Source organism: Danio rerio, chromosome 2 (genome assembly GCF_052040795.2).
Source record: "Danio rerio strain M-AB ecotype USA chromosome 2, GRCz13ab, whole genome shotgun sequence".
Lineage (NCBI taxonomy): Eukaryota > Metazoa > Chordata > Actinopteri > Cypriniformes > Danionidae > Danio > Danio rerio.
The window spans coordinates 5480001-5507500 of NC_141022.1; the positions used below are offsets into that span (position 1 = coordinate 5480001).

Genomic DNA, 27500 nt, shown 5'->3' on the forward strand with positions numbered 1-27500 from the left:
TTAACTACTCTAACAAAAAACCTTAAAATCAGATTTTTAAAATTAATATATAATATTATATATTATATAACACTAATATATAGTACCGTCAATACCCTGTAGATGGCAATGCTGCTGCTTTCACAGAAATAAACCACTGCAATAAAAAAATGACAAGCAAAATCTAATGAACTGGTAATTAAATCACTCCACACTGAAATTATAAACCAACAAGTATAATCATTCAAATATGTAGTCAAGTAGAGAGTAAAAGTACAGTAACTACATGCAAACCAGTGGTGTAGTCCTTGCTATACGCACGTATAGTGTAAGAGTGTGTGTGTGTGAATGTGTGTGTGGATGTTTCCCAGAGATGGGTTGCAGCTGGAAGGCATCCGCTGCGTAAAAACTTGCTGGATAAGTTGGCGGTTCATTCCGCTGTGGCAACCCCGGATTAATGAAGGGACTAAGCTGACGAATGAATGAATTAATGAATGAATGAATGAATGAATGAATGAATGAATATTGGATAAATATCCCTTTACAGCCATATCCTGCAGTTTTGTTGTCAGAGTTTGGGAGTCATTTCGAACTAAAATGGTCCTGTGGTCCACTACAGTGGACATGCTTTAAAATTAAAAATTTTAAACTGTAGAATTTTTTTTTTCCACCCAAAGGATGTAGGAAATCACAGAATATTTTTTTTAATTCTTTGGGTCTCAGGAGGATAATAGGACATTTACCTTTTCAACATTAAACTAAATAACCTTAAGGATGCTAAGTATTTTAAAGTGTTCATGGTTATTTGCATTATTAATCTGTTATACAATTACTATATAATCAGGGGCATAAAATTATGTCAAAATGACAGTAATATTGCTTATCGCAACAATTTCTGTGACAATTTATCACACAACAATGTAAATGTAGCTAATGTAAAGCACTTTAAATGACCATTGTGTATGAAATCTGCTATATACAGTAGAATTATTCGCCCCCGTTTATTTTTTTCCCAATTTCTGCTTGACCGAGAGAAGATTTTTTCAACCCATTTCTAATCATAATAGTTTTAATAACTCATCTCTAATAACTGATTAATTTTATCTTTGTCATGATGACAGTAAATAATATTTGACTAGATATTTTTCAAGACACTTCTATACAGCTTAAAGTTTCATTTAAAGGCTTAACTAGGATATTTCGGTTAACTAGGCAGGGTAGGGTAGTTAGGCTAATTATTGTATAATGATGGTTTGTTCTGAGGACTATTGAGAAGAAAGAGGGCTAATAATTTTGACCTGAGAATGTTTATTGAAAAATTAAAACTGCTTTAATTGTCCTGGATTATGTATATTGATTATGTATGAAGACAGTTGTGCTTTGTCTACTAAAGAAAGAAAATTGATTGATTTATGTTTAATACAAGCAAGGCGTTGTATTGCTTTATGTTAGGAAAATGTGTAAATCGCCCCTGCACTGGACTTCGGTTGAGAAACCTTGTAACATGTTTGGCTTTTGAAATACTCACATATCTAATAGGGAAAAATCCTCTGAATTTTGTGATATCTGTGAGGCGTTTTTGAACGTTGTGAAAAATGGAGATATTAAAGAAGCTTTGGAAGTCTAAAGTTGTGGAATGTGAATGTGTGCTTGCCTTGATTAGATTTTTTTTACTTTAATTGATTTATCTTACTATTACTTATATTTATATATTTTTAATAAGGATTTTTTTTCCCTAAGCCTGTCTGGGGTAAGTTTTGGTATTGGGGTTTGAATTACTGAAATACCTTTAATAAAAACTCAAAGACATGTTATACAAAAAAAAAACTGCTTTTATTCTAGCCAAAATAAAACAAATAAGGCTTTCTCTGGAAGAAAAAATATTCAGACATACAGTGAAAATTTGGAAACTCTGTTAAACATCATTTGGGAAATATTTTAAAAAGAAAAAATTAAAAGGGGGCTAATAATTCTGAGTTCAACTGTAAATAAACTTGCCTTGCCTAATTACATTTGGTTAAATATTTTAGACTGGTTTGGGTGCAATGCAGTGTGAGAGAAACTTTAACCATAAATATATTTACAATAAAAAAATAATAATAATAATAATTTGTTACATTTATATAGCGCTTTTCTGGGCACTCAAAGCGCTTTACACAATGGGGGGGGGGAAATCTCCTCATCCACCACCAGTGTGCAGCATCCACCTGGATGACGCGACGGCAGCCATTTTGCGCCAGACCGCACACCACACACCAGCTGATTGGTGGAGAGGAGACAGAGTGATAATATGCCAATCATGATATGGGGAGGGTTAGGAGGCCATGATGGACAGAGGCCAGTGGGCAGATTTGGCCAGGATGCCGGGGTTAAACCCCTACTCTTTTTTGAAGGACATCCTGGGATTTTTAACGACCACAGAGAGTCGGGACCTCGGTTTAACGTCTCATCCGAAAGACGGCGCTCACTGCGCAGTATAGAGTCCCCGTCACTATACTGGGGCATTAGGACCCACACAGACCGCAGGTTGGGCGCCCCCTGCTGGCCTCACTAACACCACTTCCGGCAGCAACCTAGCTTTCCCATGTGGTCTCCCATCCAGGTACTGACCGGGCGCAGCCCTGCTTAGCTTCAGTGGGCGACCATGTGAGAGATGCAGAGAGCTAGCTGCCGCATATGTTTTAAAGTACATCTTGAGGGCCCCAAAAACTCCTTCAGACCCCAGATGGCTAGCAAGCGCTTTGACTTCATGAACTCCTACCAAAAGATGCAGCAGTGGCAGAGACAAAAGGGAAAAGATAATAAAAAAACTGAGAACGATGGGAAAGAGAGAAAGTCGGTGTGTGTTACAGTCCATCACCATGGTGCTCCTAAAGCACTCTCTCAGATCAAGCTTTACAGCAGCGCCCGCCATATGATATCCCACAAGACCGCTCACACAGGTATGGAAAATGGATTTAGAGCTTATAGACTGACCTGCATGCTAAACAGTGACTGCGGCAGCTTGGTGAAAACAACCTTTCCAGAGGCTGCATGTTACAATGGAGATTCAATTTTCTGTTGAGCTTATTCGTCACGTGCGAGCGGACGCGACCATTGTAATCTTTTTGGCTCAACACTTCCGGTCTCACTCACTTCCATTGATTTATAGAAGTTAAAAACAGCTCGTTATGCAGCATCAAGTTGGAAACTGATGTTATCTTATTATATTATTCTTATGGCGGCACGGTGGCTCAGTGGTTAGCACTGTCGCCTCACAGCAAGAAGGACACTGGTTCGAGCCTCGTCTGGGCCAGTTGCCATTTCTTTGTGGAGTTTGCATGTTCTCCCCATGTTGGCGTGGGATTCCGCCACAGTCCAAAGACATGCACTGTAGGTGAATTGAACAAACTAAATTGGACATAGTGTGTGAATGTGTGTGAATGAGTGTGCATGGGTGTTTCCCAGTACTGGGTTGCAGCTAGAAGGGTGTAAAACATATGCTAGAATAGTTGGCAGTTCATTACACTGTGGCGACTCTGAAATAGAGACTAAGCTAAAGGAAAATGAATGAATGGATGAATATTGTTCTTATCTTTATGGTGTAGTCATGAACACAATTGTTTGAAGAGCAAGTAGTTTGATCGTTTTCTGACATATAACAGTGTTTCCTCTAGGATTTTTTTAAGCTGTGGCGGCAGTCCTTTTTTTACACAGATCTACCTGTGGCGCTATTTCAATGACAAATGTCGTGAGTGCAGTATTAGAAGTCGAGATCGCATTTATGTATTAACCTACATGTACGAGCATGTGAATCTCTGCTTGCGCGCCGATTTCCTCTGCTCGTGCGCAAAACTTCTTGCACACCACAGCTGCTTCAAGAGCGCGCAGATCTTCTTGTGCGCTCTCAAGCAAACGTTGCTGAGTGCGATTTAGTGCGTTTATGTAACGAGTATGTCTCCAGCATTTGTTAGATTTGCTAGGAATGCATATGAATGTTTCTAATAGACGTAGAAAGTTGCATTAATGCGTCCTGAAGTAAAGTGAAACCGCTGTTTGCTGGCCTCACGCATCACGCACCTGTCAGCCAGTCAGTCAGTCAGCACGTTACCTTAAAGGGTAAACAAATGACGCACAAATGACAAAAGTTTGCGCTGTAATAATTCACTTACCCTTTAATACGTTTTGGTGCGATCATTACCCGCTATTAAAAAATAAAATGTTTTGAATGAGAAGCTGTAATGTAGCCGTGGCGGGATGAATTTTGGCGTGGCGCCCCGCCATGGAAGAATGAATGTAGCGGAAACCAAGATATAATATTCCTAGCTATTTCTCCTATAGGCAGCTGAATCAGAAGTACAAAAACAAACGCAAAACTGTCAAATTTAATACATGTGTAGTAAAACACACATGTAAAAATTGTGATTCACATTTTTGCCAGAATAGTACAGCCCTAGTTCAAAGACGGGTTAAAGCGTAAGCAACAACAACTGCTGCTGCTTACAAAGAGTATCGAGCTCTTGAAGGACTGTGGGTGCACGAATCTCGCACTAGTTTCGTTTTCTGGCACGGTTGCTTCGAGTGAGGAAACAGCACAGGAGCTTTTAAACACTCGCGCGCAAATCATCTGTCCGCGCGACACTAAAGCCCTCGTCAGTGAGTGACAAAAGCCTGTCTCACTGAGTGCGTGATCCTCTAATTCGTTATTCATGTGCTTTCTGTTGCTCATGCGAAAAGCTTTTGTCAGTCGTGCTGCTTCTCGATTTCTAAGACCACATTTGTACGCATATAGACAAATGGTCATAAACAGTCTAAGCTGTAGTAGGGCTGTGCAATTAATCGAAAATCCGATTTCGATTTTAGCTTCTAACGATTACGAAAAACCATTAAATGAGATAAACGATTATTAACTTAGCAGCGCGAAAGACCGCATGCTTATGTGTGTGTGTGTGTGCGCCGCGCACACACAGAAGCATGCGGTCAGTATTCCGTCTCATTAGACACTGAGACGAGCAGAGCGCACACATCTAAAGTCATCTTAACGTGAGCGCTTTAATGGTCAAATAGGTGTCAAAACGCGGCGTTTAGTGATTATTCATATTCACCCTCATTTGTGTAAAAACATACGAGTAGAGAATCAAAAGACGTTAAAGAGAAACCATTAAAGTCAAAGCGTGCGATGTTCCTGCTGCCGCCTGTTTTTATCATCATTAATCAAACAACAAAATGAGAAAATCCCTCACTGCTTTTGACTGAAGGACTTTTGTAGCTAAAGTGTTTTTCTTACAGTGAAGATGCCTAAAGCACAGATTGTTTCATATTTTTATTCTATTGTATTTATTTCTCTTTCCTTTGCAGGGTGGAAAATAACTGTATATATGCAGTTAAAGTCAGAATTATTAGCCCTCCTGAATATCAGCAACTCTTTTCCCCCAATTTCTGTTTCATGGAAAAGATTTTTTTTCAACTTATTTCTGAACATAATAGTTTTAATAACTCATTTCTAATAACTCATTTCTTTCATCTTTGCTATGATGACAGCACATAATATTAGACTATTTTCCAAATACAAGCATTCAGATTCAAAGTGCGATTCAAAGACTTAATTAGGGTAATTAGGCAAGTCATTGTAAAACAGTAGATTCTTCTGCAGGCAATATTTATTGCTTAAAGGGGCTAATAATATTGACCTTAATATGGGTTTCAAAATATTTAAAACTGCTTTTATTCTAGCCGGGGAAAAAAAACAAATAAGCCTTTCTCCAAAAGAAAAAAATGTTATTAGAAATACTGTGAAAATTCCTTGCTCTGTTAAACATCATTTGGGAAATATTTATTTAAAAATAAAATTCTCAGGAGCGCTAATAATTTTGACTTTAACAGTAATCGTTTTGAATAATCGTGATTACAATTATGACCAAAATCGAGATTATGATTTTTCCCAAAATCGAGCAGCCCTAATCTGTAGTGACGACAAGCCAGCACTGGCAAGTTAAAAATGAGTTTCAGCCAGTAAAAGTGGCCAGCAGGAGTGACTGTCTAACCCGCCACAACCGAAATCTACCTGCATTTGGCGGGTTGGCTGGTGTACAACTTCTCTTTCTGGAAAATTGCCGGAATTAATTTACCGTTTTTTTTTTTTTTCAAAAAACACACATGATGCCTTTCTGGAACACTGCAGGTAATTTTCCGGAAAGGTCTGTATGTGTGAAAGGGGCGAAAGACAGACATTCTGACAAGAAACACATTTTCAAAGGAGACTTTAATATTGTTTTTTCAGATAAACAACTATGTTCACCTGTTTCTTAAATAATTATCTCACAACCTACATACAGTGACTTTTGCAAAAGAGGCAAGTTGAGGAGAAAACAATTCCTAGCCACTGGATTCCTCTAACCCGGTCCAGTATCCCTGATTCCCAGAAAGCTTTACAGTTACCAATCATAAACAGCGGCGCGAAAGTGAGAATCCAACATAACCACACACACACACACACAGTCTGACTAATCTCTGCTTTTGTGGCATCCTTTTAGGAAATGCTGTGTAGTCATGTGAGCCACATTGGCATCAAGGCACTGTGTTGTGTGCACGTGCGTGTGTGTTTGACAGGTGTGATTTAAGAGGGAACGCGAGGCGAGAGGATTACTGATCTCTAGTGAAGAGTGCAGGGGACAGGGTGACCCAGGTGAATCCTGGGGTCATCACACAAATCCACTGATCCTGCTGTGATGGCACCCAACTGTATCACACTTGAGGCCAGTAAAATGCTAAGCGACCGACAAACTTAGCAATATGCTATAAATAGTGATCCCTGCAGAGTCACATATGGACACTACTTACTCCTGAAAATATATTTTACTGATTGTGTGTGTGTGTGTGTGTGTGTGTGTGTGTGTGTGTGTGTGTGTGTGTGTGTGTGTGTTTGTTTGTTTGATTGCTTGTTTGTTTGTTTGTTTGTTTGTGTGCTTCTTTGTTCCTTTGTTTGATTGTTTGTTTGTTTGTTTGTTCGTTTGATTGTTCGTTTGTTTCTTTGTCTCTTTGTTTGATTGTTTGTGTGTTTGTTTGTTTGATTGTTTGTGTGTTTGTTTGTTTCTTTCTTTGTTTGATTGTTTGTGTGTTTGTTTGATTGTTTGTGTGTTTGTTTCTTTCTTTGTTTGATTGTTTGTTTGATTGTTTGTTTTTGTTTGTATGTTTGTTTGTTTGATTCTTTCTATCTTTGTTTGATTGTTTGTGTGTTTGTTTCTTTGTTTCTTTCTTTGTTTGATTGTTTGTGTGTTTGATTGTTTGTTTCTTTCTTTGTTTGATTGTGTGTTTGTTTGTTTAAATGTTTGTGTGTGTGTTTTTGTTTGTTTGTTTGTTTGTTTGAGTGTTTGTTTGTTTGTTTGTTTGTTTGTTTGTTTGTTTGTTTGTTTGAGATGAAATACTATGAAACAAACATCAGTGGAAAAAAGGGATAGTTCACCCAAATGTTCACCCAAAACTGAAAAACCATTCACAATGTGCTGTAAATAGTGATCTCTGCAGGGTCACTTATGGACATTACTTACTCCTGCAAATGTATTTATTTAATTGTGTTTGACTGTTAGTTTGAGGGGCAGCACGGGGGCGCAATGGGTAGCAAAATTGCCTCACAGCAAGAAGGTCGCTGATTAGAGCCCCGGCTGAGTCAGTTTACTGTCAGTTTCTGTGTGGAGTTTGCATGTTCTCCCCGTGTTGGCGTGGGCTTCCTCCCTGTGCTCAGGTTTCCCTCACAAGTATATATATATATATATATATATATATATATATATATATATATATATATATATATATACTATAGGTGAATTGTCTCTAGTGTATGTGTGTGAATGAGTGTGTATGGATGTTTCCCAGTAATGGTTTGCAGCTGGAAGGGCATCCGCTGCATAAAACATATGCTGGATAAGTTGGAGGTTCATTCCGCTGTGGCGACCCCAGACTAATAAAGGGACAAAGCTAAAAACAAAATACATGAATGAATGAATGTTAGCTTGAGATGAAATACTACGAAATATCAGTAAAAAAAAAAAAAAAGCTTAAAGGCAAAATTCGCCAAAAATTTAAAAAAATATGTCATCATTCACTTGTCACAAACCTGTTTGAGTGCCTTTCTTCTGTTGAGCACAAATGAAAATATTTAGAAAAATGCTGAAAACCTTGTAACCACCATACGATTTTGTTATTCCTACTATGGAAGTCGGTGGTTGCAGATTTCTAAGGATGCATTCACAGGGGTACGGACGAAGCGCGACTGATTTACATGTTAAGCCTATGCAAAGATTCAATAGACATCCTGCAGTGCGGTACATGCAGATTACACAATTTGAGCAAATGATCCGATTTGAGCAATGACATGGGACAAATTGAGTGTTTGACACACATAACGTGTGATTTGCACAAATCGCTCAAAAGCAAAAATCAGAACTTTGGTGAAAAGTTGATGGACTCAACAGCTCCTTTTCCAAATGAACACTTTGAAAGCAAAACGTCTCATGACGGGCACAAACAGCAAAAGACTGCTGAAATTGGAGCTTGGGCATTCGCATAATTGACTACCAGAGGCGGAGCCACGGAATCAAGCTTCTAATCAATAGCTTGTACGTCAAATCAGCCACGCCCACTGAACTTCTCATTTGACCGCCCGTATCTGCACTGTAACAAAGGCTCAATAATAAAAATATAAACACTTACATTTAAAAACACGTAATAATATACGATTTATTAAAAACCGTGTGATGTAAGCTGCTTTTAATCATTTAATATAAAAAATAAATGTTGGACTGCAGAAATAAACAATCTTTTATGCACTCCAGCCTAAGTTAGATTAAGAGAAAATATTCCTCCTCACAGGGGTAGAAAAATCACTTGTAAAATATGAACAATAACATATAAACAACACAAACATTTTTAGAAAGGCTTTTATTTTTAATTAGCAATCAACTGGACCCAAAATATACACATCATGGACTGCTATTTACCATGGGGGAAAATTATAAATATGGCAAGATTTCTAAATATCAACAGAGAACATGCAAACTCCGCACAGAAATGCCAAGTGACCCAGCTGGGACTCAAACCAGCAACCTTATTGCTGTGAGGCCATAGTGCTAACCACTGAACCACCACCTTTTTGGCTGAACTATCCCTTTTATTAATTCATCCATTAATTTTCTTTTTTGATTAGTCCCTTTATTTATGGGGGGGTCGCCACAGCAGAATGAACCGTCAACTTTTTTTGCATATGTTTTACGCAGTGTATGCCTTTCCAGCCGCAACCTATCACAGGAAAACACCAATACACTACGAAGAATTTAGCTTACCCAATTCACATGTAGCACATGTGTTTGGACTGTGGGGAAAACCGGAGCACCCGGACGAAAACCCACCCCAACATGGGGAGAACATGCAAACTCCACACAGAAATGCCAACTGACCCAGCCGAGGCTCGAACCAGTGACCTACTTGCTGTGAGGCAACAGCGCTCTCCACTGCACCACCGCGCCACCCCTTTAAAAGTTCTATCACATTTTATAGAAAATGTTCAGCCACGGTCCAGAGCGCTGCAACACACATTTTTTTTCTGACCTGAAAAAGTTTGACAGCCCTGACATTAGTGACTGACAGGAATGAAAAACCTGCAAAGCATGTCCCATGTCAGCAGGGCAATACACTAACTAGAGGGTGACTGCAAATCTGTTCATACAACACATATCCAGATCCATGCTCTAAATTCAGTTTGTGTGATTCAATTATCATACAACATTTAAACAGCTGTTTTTAGCCCTACTATAGACCCTTTTCACAATGACATCACTTCACCTCCCCCTATGCATTCCAGTTTACCTTTGAATGAATGGGATACTTCTCTGGAAAATTTACAACTGAAAATATTAACATTGCACCTTGTGATTTAAGACTGTTAAAGTATTGGACACGTGTCCAAATGTTTCTCTTTCAATACTGAACTGCTTTCTGAGTTTGAAAATGAGTGTTTAAGTTATTAAGAATAGGAATAAGTTATTGTTTATCAAGGAAAGTATATATTTGCAACCTTTTCACTTATTAATTCAGCTTATCTGACTGGGTGAGTTTGCATGTTCTCAAATGAATGAATATTGTAGCTGCAAACAGCATTTAACAGGTTCTAAACACTTTAAGGTGCATGTATCAATAATAAAAAATATATACTACATTATATATGGACTATGTATATGAACAGCGTCCTCAACGCAGCAGCATGAGTGGTCATTAATGAACCTAAAAGAGCACATGTCACTCCGCTGCTCATCCGTTTGCACTGGCTGCCAGCTGCTGCTCGCATCAAATTCAAAGCTCTGATGTTTGCTTACAAAGCGACTTCTGGCTTTGCAACTTCTTATCTGCTCTCACTTCTACAGATTTATGTGCCCTCCAGAAACTTCTATTCTGTGAATGAACGTCGCCTCGTGGTTCCATCCCAGAGGGAAGAAATTACTTTCCCGAACTCTCGGTCAATCTGCCCAGTTCGTGGAATGAACTCCCCAACTGCATCAGAACGGCAAAGTCACTCGCTGTCTTCAAGAAACGACTAAAAACTCAACTATTTAGTCTCTATTTTCCTTACTAATCTGCAATTGCCTCTATGGTTCTACCGCTAACTGTATTACAAAAAAAAATAATAATAATAAAAAATAAATAAATAAATAAAATTAGTAATGTTTTGCTTCTTACAATTTACATACCTGAAACTTGCCTACAGCACTTATTCATTGTTGCTCTTATAGTTGTGTAAATTGCTTCCTTGTCCTCTTCTCATTTATAAGTCGCTTTGAATAAATGCGTCTGCTAAATGACTAAATGTAAATTTAGTAACACTATAACCACCTAAAACTGAGATAAACACTTTCAGGTCATTCCTTATGGGTTTTATTATCGTTTATAACAACTCATGGGTGTGTCCATAAAAAAAGGTTTGCATGCCTGCTTGCTTTTGGGTATATGGTCACAGTCATTTTCTAAGCGACCATTTCTTAGCTGTAAACTTTGTTTTGTACTAAAATACTCAATCTCATGGGTGCTGATATTTTACTTCTAAGGGTTTGGCTGACAAACAAAAAGTTTGTAAATCCCTTGTTTAATGCAAAACAAGGTTGTTGAAACACACAAAATGATATATTCCTGACTTTGAATGTTGAAATTAATAGGTAAAAGCAGCGATGTAACTATGCGTGACTATTAAACACACAAAGAGAAGCCCATTAGCTCTGTGTTTACTTAACTTGAGTTAAACCAGATCCTTAGAGACACAACAATCCAGGTGAGCGGACGGTCAGCTGACTGAATGTAGGTGTAAGAGTGACATAAAGATAACACAAAAAAAAAAACAAAACAAAAAAAAACTTTTGGGTACTTAAACATTTAGAACTGTGAATCTATGTGGAGCGCAATCATGCAGGAGCGCCACTTTTATGAATGGATTTTTGACCGCGTGGGTGGCTATCAGTAGCATGTCACACTATACACAAAGTGTCAGTATGCTGGGGGAAGGGTGTGTGTGTGTGTGTGGGAGTGCTTTTCTGAAAACAGAGTTGTGCTCTTTAAGAGACCTGGGTTATTGCATCATCTCTTCTGTTCTATAAACACTGAGGATGATCTTGTCATTTCTGTGTTGCCCTCTCCTTCTGATGTGATGGTGAAAAATATTGTTAATTGTCTCAATGAAAACAGCTCGACACAAACAGAAACTTGACAGATCTGCCGTGCCAGTATGTTGACTGAATGTGCATGCTCTGATCCACTCACTTTCGAAGAAGTGGAAGAAATCACTTTCCCGAACTCTCGCGTTCAATCTGCCCAGTTGGTGGAATGAACTCCCTAACTGCATCAGAACGGCAGAGTCACTCGCTGTCTTCAAGAAACGACTAAAAACTCAACTATTTAGTCTCCACTTCACTTCCTACTCTGCAATTGCCTCTCTGGTTCTACTGCTAACTTTACTAAAAAAATAATAAATACAATTTTAAAAATTAGTAATGTTTTGCTTCTTACACTTCACATACCTGAAACTTGCCTACAGCACTTATTCATTGTTGCTCTTATAGTTGTGTAAATTGCTTCCTAGTCCTTATTTGTAAGTCGCTTTGGATAAAAGCGTCAACTAAATAACTAAATGTAAATGTAAATAACTGCTGAAAAACACATTGTGGAGAAAGTGAGAGCTATTAAACATCTCATCCCGGATTCTGAATCTCCTAGCCGGTGTCATCTATCTTCATCCCAAAATGCCAGTCTGCCAAAGAACCACATTAAGAGCATGGCAGGAAATCTTGTCAGCACTGACATATGTCCTTGAGGGTCGGGGGGGGGGCACTGTAAGGCGACGCTGGTCCATTTGAAGGCGTGGATGGAGGATTTGAGTGGTGTGAGGGGGGGCGTAACATGGGTGACACACAGGAAGTGACAGATAGGGAGGTTAAAATAACATGGTGCTCCAAGCTGGTTGCTCATCCAAGACAACACTCTGATTAAGGCCCCGTTTACACTAATGCGTTTTCGTTTTAAAATGCATACGTTTTGCTATGGTTACGCCATCCATCCACACTACGCCGGAGTGTTTTGAAAACGCTGGAGAGGCCGTTTTCATTCTAAAACGCTGCTGCTCCATTTCAGTGTGGATGACGAAAAACGGAGACATCTGAAAACGGAGGCGGGACTGCTGAGATTCGCCACCTGATTGCATACTGGCTTTTGTGTCATTGCATATCCTTCCCTTATTCGTCAAGACCCTATCACATGACTATAACACATGGCTTTAACGCTACCGGAAGACAATACTGTAAACAACTTGGGCACAGAAATGGGAGTGTTGTTTGCACTGTTGTCTGTTTTAGGCGCCATTGTGCAGTTATTCATTTGTTACGTTTAGTAACAACTCGACCTCGTCGTCTGTCCACAAAAATACCTCTCTTGCTTTCTTAGTCATCGCGTTTAATGTACAACCGACGTTTGTTGACTAACAATAACCAAATGCCGAGCGAGACACATGCTTTCTGTTTATACTAGAACGCGCATGCTCAGAGTGCACGAATGGTCACGTGATTTCCGTTTTTGGTGGCGTAGTGTGGACGGAGATATGTCAGAGACGCTAGGTGAAACTCTAGTGAGGACGCGGATCGTTTTTCATCTAAAAAGCCGTTTTAAAACTAAAACGCACTAGTGTAAATGGGGCCTAAGAGTGTACCATATAAACAGGGATTTTTGATGACCTTAATGCGACTGAAGTCATAATCGAACTTAACAGAAATCGAGTTAAGACATGTGAAGTATTTGCATGTTTGTCACATTATTGACATGCAGTACACACATGTAAACACCTTTAAAAAAAATTTCTTTTGTAGTACTTTGTGCCACATTTTACAACAGGACACACACAAGGCAGTTGTCAGGCGTTTGACGACAATCAAATGAGAATGGCAACAAGCAAGAGAGCACACTTTTGGTGGGAGCTGGAAAAGATGACTATGCTGAGAATTCTCCCACCAGTCCTAACTGCGTACTATCATCCAGTACTTCCAGTGAATCAAACTATTACATATATAACATGGGTGACACACAGGAAGTGACAGATAGGGAGGTTAAAATAACATGGTGCTCCAAGCTGGTTGCTCTTCCAAGACAATACTCTGATTAAGGCCCCGTTTACACTAATGCGTTTTCGTTTTAAAATGCATACGTTTTGCTATGGTTACACCATCTGTCCACACTACGCCGGAGTGTTTTGAAAACGCTGGAGAGGCCGTTTTCATTCTAAAACGCTGCTGCTCCATTTCAGTGTGGATGACGAAAAACGGAGACATCTGAAAACGGAGGCGGGGCTGCTGAGATTCGCCACCTGATTGCATACTGGCTTTTGTGTCATTGCGTATCCTTCCCTTATTCGTCAAGACCCTATCACATGACTATAACACATGGCTTTAACGCTACCGGAAGACAATACTGTAAACAACTTGGGCACAGAAATGGGAGTGTTGTTTGCACTGTTGTCTGTTTTAGGCGCCATTGTGCAGTTATTCATTTGTTACGTTTAGTAACAACTCGACCTCGTCGTCTGTCCACAAAAATACCTCTCTTGCTTTCTTAGTCATCGCGTTTAATGTACAACCGACGTTTGTTGACTAACAATAACCAAATGCCGAGCGAGACACATGCTTTCTGTTTATACTAGAACGCGCATGCTCAGAGTGCACGAATGGTCACGTGATTTCCGTTTTTGGTGGCGTAGTGTGGACGGAGATATGTCAGAGACGCTAGGTGAAACTCTAGTGAGGACGCGGATCGTTTTTCATCTAAAAAGCCGTTTTAAAACTAAAACGCGCTAGTGTAAATGGGGCCTAAGAGTGTACCATATAAACAGGGAGTTTTGATTACCTTAATGTGACTGAAGTCATAATCGAACTTAACAGAAATCGAATTAAGACATGTGAAGTATTCGCATGTTCGTCACATTATTGACATGCAGTACACGCATGTAAACACCCTAAAAATATAACCTTTTGTAGTACTTTGTGCCACATTTTACAACAGGACACACACAAGGCAGTTGTCAGGCGTTTGACGACAAACAAATAAGAATGGCAACAAGCAAGAGAGCACACTTTTGGGGGGAGCTGGAAAAGATGACTATGCTGAGAATTCTCCCACCAGTCCTAACTGCGTACTATCATCCAGTACTTCCAGTGAATCAAACTATTACATATATAACATGGGTGACACACAGGAAGTGACAGATAGGGTGGTTAAAATAACATGGTGCTCCGAGCTGGTTCCTCATTCATCCATGCAGCGCTCTAGAGTTGTCAGTCGGCTCTCCAGTCTCTCCAGGCATTTGCGACACCTCTCCACAAGCAGCACGCTCACGCTATTTCGGCACACACAGACAAACACTTCCTATGAGGTAAAAATAGCCCCAATTCCCCTGATGGAAGCTAAACCCCGCAACCTCTGCGAGCCTCTGTTCTAAAAATGTTCAGGGGCATATTCGTATTAAGAGGCAGAGCTGATGTGACCCACAATGAGTTTATAAATATAACCCTGAGACCACCATAATCATAATCAAAAGCCCTTGATATGTGATTTCCACTTGCGGCCCACAGAACTAAACACATATGTTTCTGTGACCCATTGCAATTTTGAAATTAACCTGCTATTGGTGGTGGGTTTGGGGGATTTTAGAATTGTCTGATTTTGATTTGAATGAACACAAAATGTACATAAAATATCAGAGAGCCCAGAGACACTTTAGGAAGACCAAAGTCCAGGCAGACGCCATGAGGGATACTATAGACCAGGGGTGCCTAACTTCAGTCCTGGAGGGCTGATGTCCTGCAGAATTTAACTTCAACTTGCCTCAACACACCAGCACGGATGTTTCTAGAAAGCCTAGTAAGAGCTTGATTATCTGGCCCAGGTTTGTCAGATTGGGGTTGGAACTAAACTTTTCAGGACGCCAGCCCTTTAGAACAGAGTTTTGGCACCCCTGCTATAGACCGCCAGTAGAGCCATTGGGAAGCAGTCAGAGTGGGATTAGACTAGACCTACAGGTCCAATTTTTCCACATAATTGAAGGTTTTACCAGTTCAACAGTTGTATTAGATTTGAGCAAATACAAATGTGACCTTGTTGACTGTCAATATATGGTGATAGAAGACCTGAAACAATAATGTGCCATCCCGATCGAGTGGCCAAAATGCTTCAACACAAAAAAAAACAGGCATACAGGAACATGATTCTATCCTTGGGCGGTTCCTGAGTGAAAAAAGCCGTGATAGGGTATATGCGGAGCTAGTGTTTCTGCCCATACTTATACACTTTCGGTGAACGGTTATTGTGACTATTTCCATTTTATATGGTTCCTTTTACTATTTTATATGGACATTTCGTTTGTTTTTTAAATGAAATTCTGGATGATGTCAGAACCCATCGTCAGGCCAACGTCAATGTCCAATGTTCAACCTAAAACTAACCAAATATCAATGTCTAATGATGTTACAGCTTGATGTTGTCTGGACGTTACCACTAGGAAGTCTATGAGACGTTGGATTTTGGTTGCCATACCTGCTAAATAAATGTCAGTTTTTGACATCAATATGATGTTGGTTTAAGATGTGGGTTCAACAAGGCATGGGATAAGCGGTTTCAAGTTTTACCACGGTTTGGGAAAGTCAAGGGGCCCTATCATACACCCGGCGCAATGTGGTGCAAGGCGCGGTGCAATAGTCTTTTGGTAGTTTCAGCTTGGCGCAAGAGTCGTTTTGAGGTGTTGCGCTACGCTGTTTAAATAGCAAATGCATTAGCGCTCATTTGTCCGCCCATAGGCGCTCTGGTCTAAAAAGGAAGGCGTTCTGAGACGGACCGCTGGCGCGTTGCTATTTTGAGAAACTATAATAGATTTTTCATTAGACCAAAACTAACCCGGTCTAAACTCCGGCGCAGAGTTGCGCCTCGCTTACACACTGCTTAATACACACAACAGAGCAATAGGCAAATATCTTTACATATGAAAAAATTTAAATATTAAGGATATATATAGGATATAATAAGAATAGATATTGGATATAAATATTAAGGATTAAAATATTACAAAACATATTATTTTCTAGCCTACATGAATATGAAAAATCACTGCTTTTGTCTTCATCTCGGGAGGCTTTTTCAGTTCATTCATAACAATTTGCTTTTGTATAATGTTATTATTATTAGCAGTATTATTTATTATATCCATATTTATATTTGTTTTATTAAAACAAGCTTAGATTTGCCCACCTGTCAGGTTTTAGACCATATGGGGCACAGCATGTGTTTTAGGATACAACTCTGAACACACTTCGTTATTATTGTTCATTTATTCGTTTGCTGGAAATTAGAACTGAATTTAGAAATAGTTTTGAAACGAATATTTGCGCTTAAACGCAATTATTTATAGACTAATTGATGTCTGTGCCTAAAGGTTTCCCTATCCAAAAGCGAAAGTGAAAGTAGATCCATAATCTCTTATTCTCACGCAGTAGATGCTCTGTTTAACAGTTTTCTGTTAAAAAAAAAACAGTTTGCTTGTGAAATGCTCAGTTTTTCCACTTAGACTCTTTTTACGTTCTGTAAATAGCGAATGCGCTCTTGGCGTGACGCAGCTGACTCTTAAAGGGAATGGGAGATGAGACTCTAACTGGTTTATTCTCAAAACACACCTATAACTCAATAATAAAATAAACTCAACCCTTTTAGACCATGCGCCACACCGCAAAGCGGATTTTCCCGTCCTTAAATTAGCAAAAATGCGTTCTGACACGCCCTGAAAGCGTTTGCGCCCTGTGTTTTGCGCCCTGTGTTTTGCGCCCTGTGTTTTGCGCTCTGCGCATGGACCGTCAAAATAGAGCCCAAGGTTTTGAAACTGCAAAAATTTTCTATTATATAAATATTCTATTATATGCATGTCTTTTTTATGTGTTGTAAAAAAAATCTGTGCTTTTGAAATCAATGAAGACATCAGAAGTCAATTGTTTATTTTAATTATTTAGCCTGACACGTTAACTGTTCCAAAATATTATAAATGTTCCCAAAAATAAAATAAATTGTGTTTAATGGGGTAAAAAGTTGTTGTTTGTTTACCCTGACTTTAAAAAAGAACTTATTTTAGTAATCACAATTCTGGATTTTTGTCTCTTTCTAACAACCTAAAATCAACCATATATCAATGTCAATTGACATCATTATTGGACATCAAAATAACCTTGTCCTTAGATGCTGGCTAGACATTGAATTTTGGTCACCTGACATCACAACCTAAATCTAACCTAATATTAACGTCGTATAGCGTTGTGTGCGTGCTGGGCAATAACTAGATGCACTACAGAATGTTACGTTTACAAACGTGCATAAATTACATGTAAACACTTCAGCTTTATACATACTCACTAACTACTCCTGAGTACTTTAGATAGGGCTACTTTTTACTCATACTTTAAGTAATATTTACTTACACTACATTTTTAGGCAAGTAATGGTACTTTTACTTGGGTATGATTTTTCAGTACTCTTTCCACCCCTGGTTATAATGTATATTTTACAATAAAAACTAAATGTAGCATGTCTCGATGTCATTTAAAACAAGCAATAGAGCTGTAGTCTATGCAGTGTGTAAACTTACAGGGAGGTGTTGGTCAATAGTCATACTGCGCACCACGTTATTGAACCCGATAGCCAATATTAACTTGAGAGATTTTACAAATAAAAGGTATTTTAAAAAGGAAAAATGCGCAAATAACAAAACAAATAAAACTGGTCCCATGAAGTTGAGCACTTAATTTTGCCAGTGTATGGCGTGTAGTGTGTATAGCGCCCTTATGCAGCGCGTGTAGGCAATACCAGCAAAACTGAAAGTGAAAGTATTATACGCACGCATTTAGAAGCTATTTAAAAGCAGACATGTCGATTAACCGGTGGGGAAATTTCCTCATCGCCACAACCCTAATATTTACACAAAACATTCATATCATGTAAAAGCAACAGATCTCAGGGTGACTACATGGAGAGGCAGGTCAAGGCTGTGGACCCCACAGAGGGTGTTTGATTCGGGATAACACAGAGACAAGCAGAGTCAAATGACGGTGTTCCAGGCACTTGAGCACGTAGAGTAATGAGATACAGAGCGCTCACCTTCACTGTCCATTTGACCCTCCGCATAGCACATGATGGATGGGATGAGGGTAGAGAGTTGTGCGGCATGTGCGCAGTGCAGTGATACATTCTCAAGAACACACACACACACACACACACACGTAGATACACAACAGAGCATCACCTGCTCTCTCACAGTTTAAGTCAATGCCAGCTTATTAATTAAAAGCATATAATCCCTTTAAAAGAAAATTGCATACAGTTGAAGTTAAAATAATTAGCCCTCCTGTAACTTTTTTTATATTTCCACAGTGCAATAAATTGTTCACGGTATTTCCAAAAATGTTTTTTTTTTCTTCTGGAGAAAGTCTTATTTGTTTTATTTCTGATAGAATAATTTTATTTATTAATTTTTTTTTTTTTAAATCAATTTAAGGTCAAAATAATTAGCCCCCTTAAGCAATATATTTTTGATTGTCTACAAAACAACCCCCTGTTATACAATACACTGTAAATAATGGCCGTGTTTTCAACGGTAAAAAACTGTAAAAATATCAAATCCGTAACCTGGTTAACGGTATGTTTCCTTAATTTATACTGTGAATAACCGTAAATCGACTTTCCCAGAATTCCCTGCATGGCACATAACTTTTTATGCATTTTGTTGACATTAATATGGATCTTTTTAGTTGTTTCCCGATCAGTTATGTACATTAGAGATTTATAATACATCTAATGTTGATAAACGATGTTTATTTCATGACTTTAATTTTATGCGTGTTACCATACTGGTGTTTAGTAGCTGTGTGAATGACACTGAGCACCTTCTATGTATATGCGGATACTCTTTTCTGCTAGTGGGAATAGTTGTTTGTGATGAGCATTGGCTCATTATGTAACTTCCACATCACCACCTGCATGTGGGTGTGCTAACGAGTCTAACTGTGTAACAAAAGATGTGTAGATGTTGATCACTCAAAATACAGACATATTACCTCTATTAACTAATAAAATACGGTAGTTTACCGTAAAAATGAGACATTACTTTTACGTTTTTTGAACAGTAAAGTACTGGCAACCACAGCTGCCGTTTTTTTTACCGTAAATTTTACGGATTTATTTTTTATAGCCATGTTTCCTATTTTTATGCACTTTTTGCATATGCGCATAAAAAACGGTTGATGGAAACGTCATGATGCGCATACATTTTGAAAATGCGCATAAAAAACTAGGATAGGATAAACTTTTTATTTGATAAAAAAAAGATGCGCATAAACTGCGATGGAAACACTTTTACTGCACAAACTCCAACATGCACATTAAAAAAAGGTCATGTGATTTTGTTAAGAGATCATGTGATGCTTAAAATGTGTGTGAATGAACAAAACGTCAAGCTGAGCACATTATAAAACATCTGAAATGTTGTTTTGGTCATTATAAAACGTCTTACCGTTTATGTATTAAGTATAATTAATGACCTCCAGAATCAAGAGCATCTGTGCTCCGCGTCTGACACCTTTAAACGCCACTGCGCGCTCACTGCATGTCAGGATTGTCTTCTGAGGCGCAAGTCATTTATTAGATAGAGAACAGATTGATGCAGCTTCTCCTACTGCAGCAAATGCAGTTTTTACTGTTGATATCTGGCGCCAGTTAATCAGGAAGTGACGATTTTGTTCGCTTTGACTCGTTGGATGGAAACGCAGCTTCATTCGAACTTTTATGCGATAATCCAGTTTTGCGCATAAATCTCATTTGCATTTTTGGATGGAAACATAGCTAATGACTTGCCTAATTACCCTAACTTGCCTAATTACCCTAGTTAAGCCTTAAAATGTCACTTTAAGCTGAATACTAGTATCTTGAAAAAGACAAATATTATTGACTGTCATCATGGCAAAGATAAAAGAAATCAGTTATTAGAAATGAGTTATTAAAACTATAATGTTTAGAAATGTGTTGAAAAAATCTTCCTTTAAATAGAAACTGGGGAAAAATATACAGGGGGTAATAATTCAGGAAGATTAATAATTCTGACTTCAACTGTACATTAGCACAAACGAATGGACTTACCAGCTGTCCACCAAGCAGGAGGACTGACTGTTGGTCTCTTCAGTGTTTTTGGGCAGTTTGTGTGTGTCGCACAAATTTAGGTTCACACACAGCATACAGGCAGGTTGTCTGTGCGGTGGCTGACTTCACAGGCTCCTAAGTCCATCACATCATCGTGCACATCTCCATCCATTAGGATCCACGGTCACTGAAAAAAATAAAATAAATTCCATAAAATTTATTTACTACAATTTATTTACTAAATTTATTACAAAATGCATGTAATGCCAGGGCTCGAAATTGCGACCACGCAACATCGCTAACCACTGGGCCACCGTGCCACCCATCTAGGAAAGGAAGAGGAGTAGTGGTGGAAGGGGGGATTCTTCAAAACGAAGATGGCTGTTATATGGAACTTAAGGTATTTATAGTGGCTTAGGAATCGTCTGATTGGTAAATCATAAATTAGGTCATGACTGACCAGCTGTGGTCAATCATAAGCAAGTGCTCCTCTCGAAATTAGTTTCTAAATAAACTTCACATGAAATTCGTTATTGATAATTACCAATTTTGTTTTTAACAATCTCTTTACAATCGAATTCAAGTAGGATTTAATTTAATCACTTTATACTAATTTATCAAAATTACTAACAGGCAAATAGTTTTAACAGACAAAAACAGGTAAACAAATATATATATATTGTCTCCTATAAATACCAAGAAATCCGGAATAAGTCAAGAATCAACCAAAAATGCAGTTTTAATAGAAAAAATATATAGCATTACAGTGTTTCCTCTAGGATTTTTTCCAGCTGTGGCGGCAGGTCTTTTCCACAAGTCTACCAACTACCTATGTCGTTATTTCAAAGACAAATGGAAAAATGTGGTGAGCGCAGTATTACACGTCGGGATCGCATTTAGGTAACGTTAATACAAGTATGCCAATCTCTGCTTGCGCGCTGATTTCCTCTGCTCGTGCACAAAACTTCTTGCACGCCCTCAAACATGCTGCTCAAGTGCAGATCTTCTTGTGCGCTCTCAAATACACACTGCTGAAGTGCAATTTAGCGCATTTATGTAGTGAGTATGTGTCCAACATTTATTAGATTTGCTAGAAATATTTATGAATGTCTTTAATAGACCTACAGATCGATATTAATGCGTCCTGAAGTAAAGTGAAACGGCAATAAAAATACTCAAGCAAGATATCGTTAAAGTATTTGTATGCAGAGCCACAGACCTTCATCTCTAAATAAAGTATAATTATGGAAACTGTGTTCATCTTAACTGAAAGCTACGTCGTGTTTGCTGGCCTCACGCATCGCGCACCTGTCAGTAAGTCAGTCAGTCTGTCAGCATGTCACCTTAAAGGGTTAAAGAAATAGCGCACAGCCCTACAACGGTAACAGAAACGTTTGCGCTGTTATAATTCACTACCTTTTAATGCGTTTTGGAGCGATTATAACCCGCTATTAAAAACAACAACAACAATTAATGAATGTTTTAAATTAATAAGAAGCTGTAATGTAGCCGCGGCGGGATGAATTTTGGTGTGGCGCACCGCCATGGAAGAATGAATGTAGCAGAACCCATGTATTATAATAATATAACAAATATAGCATCTATGAGTCCTGACGTCAGAACATCCAGTTATTTGGCAGTGCATGGATTAAAGGCTAACATAACAATGCTTTTCTATGATGTCAGACATGACACAGCAGGCCGGCAGTGGCACGGTTAGGGGGGCCAGTGTTTGGTGGGTGGAGTCCTATGCCCAGTCACCAGTCAGTGGGAAGTTTAGGAATGCCACCAGGCGCCCTGCCCTGAATCAGTCTGATTCACATGGTCACCAAACCTCCACCTACAGCGAGGAACAGGCCGTTTAGACACACCAGCCCATTCTACTCTGCCCTACACAAAGAGCACTTTTGTCCACACACTCAAATATACACAGCGGTACATTTCCTTCACAGTCCTGGGATGCCTGTTTGTGGAGACTGACGGCTGATGACTGACTTTTCCAGCCGAAAGACAAACATTGTGTAACTGGAGTTCAGGGAAAGGGCTGTGTTTGGGGCACTGCTAGAGGAAACTGCTTTACTAAAACTATCATCATCAACTATCTCATCATGACTGGCAGCGTTTACCTCCACCTATTTATACGTGCATTTTGAAATATTGCGTAATAAAAACCCTGGATGGAAATGCTAAGATGCACATACATTTTAAAAACAACTGAGTAGGATGAACTTTTATCTGATAAAAAAAAAAGGTTAGTAAACTACAATGGAAAGAGAGATTGCGTGTCTGTGCACATTTCAGTGCCACTGACATCATGGCACCACTGTGAGGGCACAATGCCAGGGCACTGTTCAATCAGCATTCAATGTGCCACAATAACAGCAGTCACTCACTGTACCTACCTATGACGAAAGTTCATGCATTACCACAACACATTGATCATTTACCAGCACTGCTCGATTATAGAAAAAAATAACATAATCATGATTATTTTGGTGAAAGTTGTAACCACAATTATGAAAAATGACAGTGAGCCATATGACCAAAACATTTTAGATAAAGATGAAGGGCCCTATCATACACCCGGCGCAGTGTGGCGCAAGGCGCGGAGCAATAGTCTTTTGGTAGTTTCAGCTTGGCGCAAGAGTCTTTTTGAGGCGTTGCGCTACGCTGTTTAAATAGCAAATCCATTAGCGCTCATTTTTGCGCCCATAGGCGTTCTGCTCTAAAAAGGAAGGCGTTCTGCGGCGGACCGCAGGCGCGTTGCTATTTTGAGAAACTATAATAGATTTTTCATTAGACCAAAACTAACCCGGTCTAAACTCCAGCGCAGAGTTGCGCCTCGCTTACACACTGCTTAATACGCACAAGAGACCAATAGGCAAATATCTTTACATATGAAAAAATTTAAATATTAAGGATATATATAGGATATAATAAGAATAGATATAGGATATAAATATAAAAGGATTAAAATATTACAAAACATATTATTTTCTAGCCTACATAAATATTTAAAAATTACTGCTTTTATATCTTCTTCATCTCGGGAGGCTTTTTCAGTTCATTCATAACAATTTGCTTTTGTATAATGTTATTATTATTAGCAGTATTATTTATTATCTCCATATTTATATTTGTTTTATTAAAAACAAGCTTAGATTTGCCCACCTGTCTGGTTTTAGACCATTTGGGGCACAGCATGTGTTTTAGGATATAACTCAGGTTTTTGAGCACACTTCGTTATTATTGTTCATTTATTCATTTGCTGGAAATTAGAACTGAATTTAGAAATAGTTTTAAAACGAATATTTGCGCTTAACAAATGAAATTATTATTTATAGGCTATTTGGTGTCTGTGCGTAAAGGTTTCCCTATCCAAGAGCGAAAGGGAAAGTAGATCCATTATCTCTCATTCTTGCGCAGTAGATGCTCTGTTTAACAGTTTTCTGTAAAAAAAACTGTTAACTGTTTGCTAGTGAAATGCTAATTTTTTCCACTTAGACTTACTTTGCGTCCTGCAAATAGCGAATGCGATCTTGGCGCGATGCAGCTGGGTCTTAAAGGGAATGGGAGATGAGACTCTAATTGGATTATTCTTAAAACATACCTATAACTCATTAAGAAAATAAACTCAACTCTTTTAGACCATGCGCCACGGCGCAAAGCGGATTTCCCGTCGTTAAATTAGCAAAAACGCGTTCTGACACGCCCTGAAAGCGTTTGCGCCCAGCGCTTTGTGCTCTGCGCATGGACCGTCAAAATAGAGCCCGAAGTCAGAATTATGTATATTTTTTCCCAAATTTCTGTTTAACAGAAAGATTTTTTTCGAAACATAATAGTTTTAATAACTTATTTCTAATAACTGATTTATTTTATCTCTGTCATGATGACAGTAAATAATATTTGATTAGATATTTTTCAAGATACTAGTATTCAGCTTAAAAAGTGACATCCAAAGGCTTAATAGTAATTAAGCAAGTTATTGTATAGCAATTGTTTGTTCTGTAGACAATTAAAAAACAATATATTACTTAAGGTGGCTAATAATATTGACCTTAAAATAGAAATAAAAACAACTGATCCATCACAGCCAATCACAGTCATTTCTGCTGAGCATGTAAACACAATGGCAAACCATGCCGTTTAAGAAAGTGCTCAACAGTGCTCAAATGTTAGCGGGAAATGGATGTTTTTAAAATCTCTGTATCAATTGGTACCAAATTCCAGTGTCATGACAACAGTAGCAGATTAAGTATTTTATTAAATAAGCAGTTAATAAATAACCTTGTTTCTACAACTTTCACTCAGGGTCAATAGCAAAATAATCAACTTGAAATAAATAGAGATTTTTTATTTACCTTGATAAGTATCAATACAGATAATCGATACTGAAATATAATTATTGTGGATTTTTTTGACTGCATCACCAGCCCTAATTACATATAAAAAATATATCACGCTAAACGAAACTCGCTTTGACAGCAAAAGTCGCTATTTATTTATTTATTTTTATTTGCTTGTTTATTTTACAGGGACAATACACTTGACATTGTTATACAAAGATAACCGATGTTGCGTACATAGAGCATATAGCATAAAGCTAATTTGCAACCCTCGTCCCTGGTTAGGCTTTACATTAAAAAATTTAAAAAATGTAAAAAATCAAGAATAAAACACAATACAGCAAACACGTACAATATTTACAGAGATATCTACCGAGAATATCTACCGAGAACCCATCAGAAGGCGCTTATTGTATCATGTTTTTAATGTAGCAGCACGCTGACATGCCGGCTTTTTGAGACGTGTTTATTCTGCTTTCGATTTTAAAAGATGGAGTTTGATGAACTGGATGACCCTGTCTGACTGTCAGTGAATGGCAAATGAAAATGTCCCTCAAAACTCTGTGCATTATAAGAAAAAGAAAACACACTGTACAGTCGAAAGTGTAGCATGCATTCATAACATAACGTTTGTTTGTGCTCCATTTCATGAAAGACAAAGTTAAAAAGCCTTTCTTTTATCCTGCATGGATAGTATGAGAGTAAACAAGAGACGAAAAAGAGGCCAAGACCTTGAGTATAATGAGGATGAATGAATGACAGCTTCTGAGAGACATCATTTTTTTCTTGCACAGTAGGCCTACCTTGTGTTTTAAAAAATAAATATAATGTATAAAACTATACATTAATTATATTGCTTCAATAAATATTTTTTTTAGTAATGGACAATGCACAGATATTGATGTTTCACAATGTTTTTACACTACATTACTTGAATCTAACAAGCTTGTTTACATACAGTAGCTCTACTTACATTGAATCCAAATCCCAAAGATCCAGCCTGATCTCATGAGAAAATGTAAGTATTTTACGTTTTGCCAGTTTAGTGGCTAATTCGTACGAATTCGTACGAGTTCAGTCATACGAAATTGTACAATTTTAAAAAGGAGGTGTGGCACCTAACCCTACCCCTAAACCCAACCGTCATTGGGGGATGAGCAAATCGTACTAAATTGTATGAATTAGATCGTAAGAATTAGCCACTAAATCAAAAAGTTACGAATTGCCAGTGAGGTTATGTTGAAATATCAGAAATGACAACAGATTGTTAAGATCAGTGGCGTAGCGGACGGGCCCGCAGGGCACGCACCGCGGGGGGGCCCTGCGTGATTAGGGGGCCCCGCGTCGTCGTGATTTTCAATAATTAAAAATCCACCGGTGAACGCAATAATCAAACTCTTGGGAACAACTGTGGTCGGAACCAAAGTTCACAGGTCTGTGTTCTCTGAACACCTCTCAAGCGGTGGACTACTTCATTCTGATTGCTTGCCGCCAATGTTGCCAACTTAGCGACTTTGTCACTAGATTTAGCGACTTTTCAGACCCCCTTAGCGACAAATCTAGCGACTTTTTTTTGTGTTATTGGAGATTTTTTTTAGACTGTCATTTGTCCATACTGTACCGTCCCTACTCTTCTCAACGAGCTGCGTGTGATGCCGCCGGCCCCTCCCCCGCCTCACAGCACTGACAGGCGGCCCAGTCAGTCCTCGTACAGCAGCCTCTCCCACCTGCAGCCCGAGAGCAGATCACCCCTCTGCGTACCGACGACAAATGATTTAGCACAGGCAGTGTGAAGGTATTTCCCTTGTACAGTCAAACCGATCTACTTCTACTTTATTTTAACAATTTAATTGGAGCGTTTATTTTTTTCTTGTTCACAATCACAGATATTAGTGACAGTTTCTGAACTTGTCTGAGTTTATTACATATGAGAGATTACTGCACATTCACTACATATCTATAATGACATACTGTATTCAAACAGCAATAAATTTAGTTAAATAAACATGCTTATATAAAGTGTAGTGCAATTATAAATGCCCCTTTATTAACCATAGGCTGTTAAACAAACGGAAACGGTAGAACGTGATGACGCCAGTGATATGCAAATTGACGTGTGACGTATCCCCCCCCCCCTTTCATCAGGGGGCCCCGTCAGCGATCCCTGCAGGGGGGCCTCCACATTTTGCGCTACGCCACTGGTTAAGATTTAAATTTACTTTTATTACGACAGATTTCCTTCATTTATTTTCCATCTGCTTAGTCCCTGGTTTATCAGACGTTACCACAGTAGAATGAACCACCGCTTACTTGACAGATGTATTTTTAATTTCGGGTAGTTTGTGTTTTATACTTGGTAAAATAGTCTCTAATTGCATCTTTAGTGATTTGATAGGTGGATTTAGAGGGTTTTGCATAAAAAGCAGAAGTGGATTTAGCTGGTTTTGACTCAAA

The 27500-nt window shown here is 38.6% G+C and overlaps 1 protein-coding gene and 1 long non-coding RNA gene across 4 annotated transcripts in view; one reads left to right on the forward strand and one right to left on the reverse strand.

Annotated features, from left to right (window-relative positions):
* Positions 1–27500, reverse strand: part of tnk2b (tyrosine kinase, non-receptor, 2b) — a 110643-nt gene that overhangs the window by 71739 nt on the left and 11404 nt on the right. For all 3 annotated transcript variants that reach the window (XM_087239614.1, XM_087239613.1, XM_087239610.1), the window contains exon 2: positions 20701–20887. The gene's annotated coding sequence lies outside the window, so the exon portion shown is untranslated. The remainder of the gene's footprint in view (positions 1–20700; positions 20888–27500) is intronic.
* Positions 1–27500, forward strand: part of LOC137487665 (uncharacterized) — a 46122-nt gene that overhangs the window by 12863 nt on the left and 5759 nt on the right. The gene's annotated exons all lie outside the window — the stretch shown is intronic.